The 9804-nt window shown below is 38.7% G+C and overlaps 1 protein-coding gene across 2 annotated transcripts in view; it reads left to right on the forward strand.

Annotated features, from left to right (window-relative positions):
- LOC106880362 (cyclin-dependent kinase 5) overlaps positions 1–9804 on the forward strand; it is an 81177-nt gene that overhangs the window by 15064 nt on the left and 56309 nt on the right. The gene's annotated exons all lie outside the window — the stretch shown is intronic.

Raw genomic sequence — 9804 nt, forward strand, 5'->3', positions numbered from 1 at the left:
GTGACACGTAAAAGCACCCACTACACTCTCTGAGTGGTTGGCGTTAGGAAGGGCATCCAGCTGTAGAAACTCTGCCAAATCAGACTGGAGCCTGGTGTTGCCATCCGGTTTCACCAGTCCTCAGTCAAATCGTCCAACCCATGCTAGCATGGAAAGCGGACGTTAAACGATGATGATGATGATGATGAACTCTGCTCTGTTGTTCACGTGTGCTAACATCCCACATCCAGTGGAAAACTCATTTCCTTTCCAATCATCATCGATCCTCTCCATTCCATGCTCATATCTTATTACCACTCAGTGTTGCTCATTGCGCATAAGCACCGAACAACCTCTCCTTCAATCATAGAGATAGGCAAATCCTTTGTTTCCAAAAGAGGCAATAGTTCTTTGAACTTTTTCCATTCCTTCTTAACTACTGTTACAACACATATCTCCTCAACTGATTTAGTCACCTAAGAAATGAAGTTGTTGAATACTTCTAGTGAACCTTCTGATTGGTTGAAAGATTGCATTTTGTGGGTGCTCTTAATGCTAATTACTCTTTGCAACTGTTACATCTGTCATCCTGCTTGACATCCCATTGCACATTTGTGCACCCATCATTTACATTCAATACATAATATCAAGTTCTTACCTACTTATTTTCTGCACATTGATCATGACCACTTCTCAGCTGGCAGTAGACAATTGTGTTCTGTCCTAAAACTTTTGATTTTGATAGATTGATTTTTAGGCCCCTTGATTCTGGTCCCTGCTTCCATGTTTTGGACATTACGTCTTATTTATTTGCCAACTGATTTGGCATTAAAAACCAGATTGTTGGTATATATTATTGTACATATCTTAAATAGCTCTCACAAGCCATTCATCTACATCTAGTTACTTAGTAATATATAGACTACATAATTTGATATTCTGTCAGAGGCCTTCTCTAGTTCAGCAAATATATAGTGATTTATTATTGGCCAAGAGTATTTTAATTGTCACACTTAAAAGTGGGTATTACTGGTTTTTCTTTCTTGATACACACTCAGAACTTGCTCTCATTCTGTTATGCTATATCATAGCTCTCTCTTTCTACCATTTTGATGGCTTGATCTATTGAGTTCATGCCATGATGATTGTTCCTTTTTTTAAGAATCTTCTCTACTTTCATAGCAGTTAATGATTATATTGCTATACCAGTCACTGAGAGTAACAACTTTTTCTTGAACCTGATTGACTAATGTATGTGTGTTTATTTATTTGCATGTATATGTATCCATACACACACACACAAACACATACACACACACACACAAGCACACACATATATATGTATATATGTAATGGTTAAGATTGATTAAATACACAATAATATGAAATATCGGAGTCAGCAGTTGTAACGATAAAAGTTTGTTGTTATAACAGCATGTTGTAAGATGTGGAAGATAAACAATGCATGAAGTTTTAAAGAAATATTAATTTTTACCCATTACATTATGCAATACCTTACCTCGACGGGCAGGTGATAAAATCATAGAGCATGCGAAGTAAACATAGATGTAGATTTTTTTGTATAGTTTGTGTACATATTATCTTAGCAGTAATCCACAGAAAGAGAAAGAGTGATGTTGTAAGTGAACAGAATTAGAGCTAGTGAGAGTGAGAGAGTGTGGGATGAAACAACTGCTTCATTGGTGAGATACCATAGTTGTTGTAGCCTGTCAGCCAGACTCCGTGCTCCCTGAGTTGTCACCAAAGTGACTAACTCATTGAGTTGTCACCAAGTGACCACTGGTTGAGTAGTCACCAAGTGACTGACTGTCTTTTGCTTGCAGGTTCTTGTTTCTATAACTATCCAGAAGGATAGACATATTGAGAACAATGGATTTAGTTGGTGGTCTTGTTCTCTTAATTCTAGCTTTTGGTGAAGTAGAAGAGGTTATAAGGGTCAAGTGGTGAAGACATTATTTTGGCCTTGCTAAGGCAATCTGGCAAATGTAAAACTGCTGTCGCAGAAAAACCCATTATTTCACCGTGAGAAAAGTTCGCGAATTCACTTCATACCTGCAAGATTCACTACATATATATATTTACACACACACACACACACATACATGTATGTACATACATGGTATGAAGTTTGTTTCCCTACCACATTGTTCTGGGCTCAGTCCCACTGCATGGTACCACTTCATAGCAAGGGCTGGGTGCTCTTTTTGTGCCACCTGTACTATTGAGGTTGCCATGCACTTTGCAGAACTACAAACCCTGGAGGCAGGGGGTCAGATTTGTACTAGGGGATGGGGTAACTGAACTATGAGAAAGCAGGGAGTAGTACAGGTTCTTATAGACGATTTGCATGGCTACTCACATCTAGTAGGAGAAGTGAGAAAGAGAAAATAAACAGTAGGAGTTGCAAAAGATGGATATTGGTGATGAGGTACCTAGTTGATCTCACAACACACAAGATGAGTTGAAGAATTGGTTTGCAAGGTTGTATGGAAAGGGGGATGTGAGGATGGGGATGCAGACTGCCAAAATGAGCAAGGATGAGCAAGGAACCACAGGGGATGGATGAGCAGCAGGAGTAGTAAAGATGATATAATTGACAGTGGGGAGTTCAAGAGAGAGGTATGACATGATTGGGTATTCCACTGGAGCTTGTGTGATGGGGATGAATCCTTGTAATGTGGGTGGAGACCACAATACATTACACTTCCAGAACTGTTTTGCTGACAAGGGCAGGTCTTTTTGAGAACCTCATTTTACCAGAGATCCCAGTCCTTTGTCATCTCCTCTGATAGGAACAGGTCCCTGAGGTCATCCTTAATATCTTCATCCCATGTCTTGGCCTTGCTCTTCCACAAGTTCTGGTCATATTTAGTGATCAGTAAATTCTACAGCTGTCTTCATCCATATGCATCACATGTCCATGCCAGTGCAGGGCATTTGGGGGTAAATTTGATGATCTTTTTACAGTCAACAGTGTTGGGGAGCATAAAGATTAAAGTTGTTGTTGAGAAAAAGTTTACTGACATGGAAGCCATCTGAATATTGAAAAAATCTTAGCTATATCATAATGATTCATGCCATGTATCAAAATGCTGACATCATGACTGCTATTCAATGTTCTGTGAACTCTGTAAAGGCTATATGGCATGGACAGTGGCAATCAATCGATCAGCCTTCAACATGGTTGAACAACCAATCCCAACCAGTTGGGATTCACAGTACAGGTTGTACTTTTCATCCTTTCATTTGCTGAATGCAAAACATGACTCAAGTCACCTTCATTTGGATGATTTTCCTAAGTCACCATCTCACTCTTGTACTCCAAGGTTACCCATTCACGGTTGAATAGACTGAAGCAACATGAAATGAAGTGTTTCACTCAAGGACGCAACGCACATGGAAATCGAAACCATGTAATGGAGACTAGGAAGTCATGATCTGCAGAAAGGGACACAGCAGGTATTTTGACTGTATCTGCATGCTGGAGTTCATTTTCACTTCTTTGAACAAGGCCTTAGGTCAGTTCAGATGGCTATGTGAAGCTACTGCAGATTGTGCTCAAATCCTGGTTAGAGAAGGTTGCTGCTGGAAGGCCATATGTGTAGCAGCAGGATTCGGCTCCTTGGCATACCTCCAGATATCTCAGAAAATAGTCAGGAGTGGTTGTGCAGGAATTTTTATTACTTCGCCAGCCCCATTTTCTGGCCTCCTAATTCCCCCTATTTCTGTAACAGTTATAGTCTACAACTTTTGTGTTTGCATAGAAAATTTTAAATGACATTGGTCAATTAAAATCTGTTACAAACCACTGAACAAACTACATTTAATAGCTCTCAGAACTTTTTACAGCTGGTTCTTATTCTAGTGTTTATGCTTTTAGAGAATCCTCTAATAAGTGATCTCGGTAACAGAAGCTGTCTACAACCTCTAAGAATCCTCTTGGGCATTTAAGGAATCTATTTCCTATGTGTTCATATTGAACATTGCTTCTGAGCATCTGCCAAAAAGTCTTTCTCTGTTAACCTTCCTCTGATTCTACTGTGCCTCTTATGCATCTATAGTTTTCCCTGGATATACTGTATGGAATTTCTACCAACAGCTTTCCTATATGTCAGTGAGGACCATTTTTCTGAAGAGATTAATGGTTTGTCTGTTTTACTGTTCACTAGAACTTTGGTCATTACTAAGTTAACGTTAAGGCCCTTTCTTCCATACCTGGAATTTCTTTTCTATTTGTACAACAGCTATAAGAACAAGGTCATCAGCATAGAGGAGTTCCCACAGGCAACCAGTCATAAACTCCTGTTATGACTTGAAGGATTCTGAGAAACTGGAAGGGACTGAAAAGCAAGCCCTGGTAAACTCCTACATGCACACTAAATTTGTTGATATACTTATTGCTAACTCTAACCTTATTGAGATACACACATACACACACACATATCCTGAGTAACACTTTAAACTGCATCCAGAAGTGGTGCCCTGGTTCAGGAGTTCCAGAGTTTTAAGGAGTGTGGAACCACTTCTTTGCCACTACTCTGACCCAGTGTAGCAGCACTTGTCAGCGTCCCAACTATAGCAGGTCAGTTGGGCAGATGAAGTTTGTTAGCTTGGTGAGTGGGTGAGTAGGTCGGAGTCCATCTAGGGAAGGAGATCTCAGATTTCAGACCTCTTCTGCTTTGTGGCCATATGCAGCCATGGGAAAAGTTTCAAGAGTAAAACCTGAGGAAAATGGAAAGTCAGAGCCACTGAAACAGTTTGACATTGTCTACAACCTTGTTCTGGTAACCAATTTAATGATGTGGTGAGGGTGGACATGCTGCATGGGCAACATGTCCATTCCATACTGCCCAGGCTTGGATTCTGTCAAACATCCCATACTGGAGAAATAACACTACAACTCAAAAACAGCTCTAGGACAACCCACAAATGTGGCTTGTGTGACAGAGACTGCCATTTATGCATCACATGTTTCAGTCTCAGACAATGTTGTTCCAGTAGGGCGGACAACTAAGACCTTCATCCATGGTTACTAATGATGGTCCAAGGTTACCCTGTGTGTGTGTGTGTGTGTGTGTGTGTGTGTGCATGCGCATGTGTGTGTATAAAGCTTTCAGCTAATGAGGACATTTTCTTACAGAATGTAGAATATTATAATGCCAATTTAGCTAGGACATTATATACTGAGGGGATGTAATATATTCCAGAGGTAAACAATGTGAAAACATTTAGGGACAGTAGAATACGTTTGCTGGTACATAAAAGCATTAATAATGATAGTAATATGAATGGTTATAATAATGGACACAGGAATAGGATTGCTTATAATCTGGTTATTGGTAACAAAAATAATGTGGTGAAAACAATCTACATAGCAAGTGATGAAGATTACCTTCCAATCAAGAAAATGAATTGTCTATTGTTTCTTGTGAATGTCTCAGAAAATTTCTCAATAATACACATATCAGGGGCATGCAAAAGGATTAAGCATAACAATAAGGAATTTGAACCAGGGAATTATTGCAGTACATTATGCAACCATATGTGAGCTAATATACATGGTGATAACTATACTAATATTAATTATGGTCAAATTTTGGAGAAACAGAGAAATAGAAATATTACATGGTATAATGCTCTGTTCAGAATTCATGTAAGCACAGACATCCCAGGAATGTTTTTTGAGATATTACACAATGTTTTTCTCCTCCCAGCAGATATAGTAAAATATTCAATAGGCATACTATGAAGTTTTCTTACTCCACTACATCTAATTAGAAGATATTGTAGTAACTATTAATATTAAAAAATTGAACACTTTCAGAATGAAGTTCATCATTCTGAGCATACAGATCAATCTGGATGTACATTTAATAGAATACATCTATAAGGTGTAGATAATGGGATTGATAATATTTCTGTATCACTTCTGAGTAGTAGCAATAACACTAATAGAACAAATAAGACCTCTTATATCTACATGCTTAATAAAATGTGTAACTTTGGGAACTATGACAGATGCCCCCTTGATAACTAATGTCTACAGAAGAATATTAGTGTTCCGTCAAAGCATCTGAGAATGTCTATTACCACATAGTTGCTTCTACTATAAAATTCCAGGCCAGATTACATAATCATATTCCCTCTTTTAAATACAAAAGAGAAGAAAACTGAACATTGTTGGTCAAGTTCCTCCAGAATCTCAAAGGGAGGAATGTAGACTACACTATTTTGTAATCTCCAACAGGTAGTGCCCATTCTTATAGAAAACCAGTAAGAATTGTAATTTGTGTTTGCTAGAGGCTCTTGAATTACACTTTTGTCAATCCAGCCTAATTAATAAATGTAGGTTTTAGGGAAAAAGCTTAGGAGTAAGGTTTAAGAGCTTAGTATTGGGATTTAAGATTAAGGTTTCAGGTTAGGGTTAAGGTTACACTTAAACAGTAGTTTGAGGTTGAAAAGATTTGTATTTGTGTACAATTTTTTTTCAGAATTTAAATTGCATATGTTTAAAACATGGATATCTGAAAAAATATTCATAAAATAACATTAAAAAAAGTTCCACATAGTGCACTTAGTCTGATGTTTTCCTAATTGCTTTTACCAAAAGATTTACTAATAAGTACTAATACATTGCTTTGTGATGTTACAGTTAATTCTCTGAGTTTTTGATTCAGGCAGTGCTGGTTACTTCTGCTTGTATATCATCATCATTTCATCTTCATCAATTGTTGTTCACTTCTCTGCATGGGTGAGATGGAATTTGTTCTGTGATTGAATACCCTTCCTGTTGCAAACACTCACTTTTTTCCATGTAAGCTAATAATTTCCTAATGAGTAGACATGTTTTTCAAGAAACGAACAACTTCACTTGTATGATATTGATGCTTGTTTGCACCCATGATATCAAGTAAGGGATACATACAAATACACACAAACACATGCACACTCACACATATACATACACAATGAGCATATTTTAGTTTCCACCTACCAACTCACAAGGCTTTGGTTAGCTTGGAGCTATGATAGAAGTCACTTGTTGAAGGTGCTGTGCTGTGGAACTGAACTCAAGAGGACATGTTTAGGAAGCAAGCTTCTTAACCACACCTATGTCTGTTGTGTCTGTATATACACATACATATATACATATAAAGTTACATGGGAAACTGATTTCCTCAAATTTCCTGAAGATTCCCTAGTGGTAGTGGATAATTTCAATTGCATATGTGACTTAATTAGCAGTGGATGTTTTTAAAATGTAGTCACTAGATTAGGTATAAGATGGAGAACATCTGGAGAGCTATTACCTCTGTAAGCAACAAGAAGTCTCTCTCTCCAAGTGAAAGGCAAATTGTATGATGCCTATGTATGTACAACAATGCTATGTGGTATGAGACTTGGGCCCTGGATGTAGAAGGCATGCAAGGACTAGGGAGGAATGAAGCTAATATGCTTATACAGTATGCATGCATGACAAAATGCTAATGAACTGAGTGAAAAATTAGTATAAGAAGAATCAGATATAGTGTGCAAAAGGGAAGATTGTGCTGGTTTAGTCACATATGTATGGAAATGGGCAGCTGCATAAAGAAGTGTTGATTGCTTGAAGTAGACAGAACTTGTGGAAGGAGATCCGGAGAGAGCCTCTCCCCACTGCTTCGTCAAGCAGAGATTTTCCCAACATCTCACTTTCTAACACCCATAACTTTGGTAGATTTTCTCAGAGTTTCTCCACATCTCACCTTCTAACACCTATAACTTTTCTATCTATCATACTACTTGGCTGCTGTAATCATCTGAGATCAGAATAGGCGCATATTTCATCCCCTCCCTTTTGGTTATCTGCCCTTCCCAGATCCATTACTATGTCTCATTATCATCCCTGCTCATATTATTTCCACCAGTCACCTCCTTTTTGTGACTTCAACCATTGCTCTCCCCTCCTATACTCCATTTTTAACATCTCTCTTATCATAGCCCCCACCCTTTGAAGCACTCCTGTATCTCTTACCATCACTCACTACATGCACCTCTACCCCTCCCCCATCTTTCCCTCTCTTTTTCCCATTGCAATTAACTGTATCTTGAGATTCTCCAGCATCCCACCACCTCTTCTATCTTCTATGCAGCTTTCCAACTACTACCAACCACCTTTCGATAACAGACATCTGAACCTGTTCTTTCATCATACTGTAGCCTCTCAGCACCTGACATAAAGCCATCATCCCTTCTCCTCACAAATACTAACCCTCCCCCATTTAGTCAAGCAGGCTATTTCTGTTTTCTTTTCCTTTCCCCATCCTTTTTTCTTTCTCCCTGTTCCTTTCTTCTCTTGTCTTGCAAGTTACTTAGCAGCCTCTTCAGTGCTGGTGGCATGAAAAATGCACTCAGTACACTTTGTAAAGTGATTGACATTAAGAAGGACATTCAGCTGTAGAAAGCATGTCAAAGCTAACATTAGTGTTTGACGCTTCCTTACAGCATGTCAAATATTGTCAAACCATCCAACCCACTCCAGCATGGGAAACATGTTAAATGATAATAAAGATGGTAATAATGATGTGGTCAAGAAGTTTGCTTCCCAACCATATGGTTTCAGGTTCAGTTCCACTGCATGGCATCTTCGTCAAGTGTCTTCTATTATAGACCGGGGCTGGCTAAAGCTTTGTGAATGGATTTGAGAGATGGAAACTGAAAGAAGCCAACTGTATGTGTAGGTGTGAGTGTCTATGTGTTTGTATCTCTTTGTCTTGACATTGCATGGTAGTTGTAAATGAGTGTCACTATCATACATGCAGTGTCATTCTTTTCTAATATTCAGTGTAAACATGTCTGGCCTTAAGAAGATATTACCTTGCTTGGAAACATGAAGGTTGATGACTATGAGGTTATCCAGCTATAGAATGTTTATTTCAATATACTCCATCTGACCCAGTTAACTTGCAAGGCAAGATAAAAAAGGAACAAGAAGTATTTGGTGTTATGAAGAGCATCTAGCTATAAAAACTCTACCAAAACAGACACAGTAACGTGGGATAGTCTTCTACCTGGTTAGCTCTTGTCAACTGTCCTACCCATGCATGCATGGAAGTCGGATGTTAAATGATTATTATTATCATCATCATCATCATCATGATTGTGTGTGTGTGTATATGTGTATATATATATATATATGTATATATATACACACACACACACACAGTGCAAGGAGTATTTGAGGACACTAAATTATCAGTATATTACTCTCTTCAAGCCAATTAAAAGGGATTTTAATTTCAGATCCCCTATGCCAAATAAACTTCTGACTTGAGAAATGAAAAGCCATGCAGTCATTGTTGCCATATGTGCAGAACACATTGATTTAAAAATTGCCACCTAATCATTGCAAAGTTTTTGTAAATGAAGTTCAGGTGTACGTGGAAACCAGTGGTAGAAATGTTTAAACTGTCATCATCATCATTATCATCATCATCTTTTCACGTTGCCTTCCATGCTAGCATGGGTTGGACGATTCGTCTGAGGACTGGCAAACCAGAAGGCTGCACCAGGCTCCAATCTGATCTGGCAGAGTTTCTACAGCTGAATGCCCTTCCTAACGCCAACCACTCTGAGAGTGTAGTGGATGCTTTTACTTGTCACCGGCACGGTGGCCAGTTAGTCGGTACTGGCAATGGCCACACTCAAAATGGTGTTTTTTACATACCACCTGCACAGGAGCCAGTCCAGCAGCACTGGCAACAACCTCGCTGGAATGTTTTTTTTTTTCGCGTGCCAGTAAGGCAACGCTGTTAACGATCATGC

This window comes from Octopus bimaculoides, chromosome 9, assembly GCF_001194135.2.
Source record: "Octopus bimaculoides isolate UCB-OBI-ISO-001 chromosome 9, ASM119413v2, whole genome shotgun sequence".
Classification (NCBI taxonomy): Eukaryota; Metazoa; Mollusca; class Cephalopoda; order Octopoda; family Octopodidae; genus Octopus; species Octopus bimaculoides.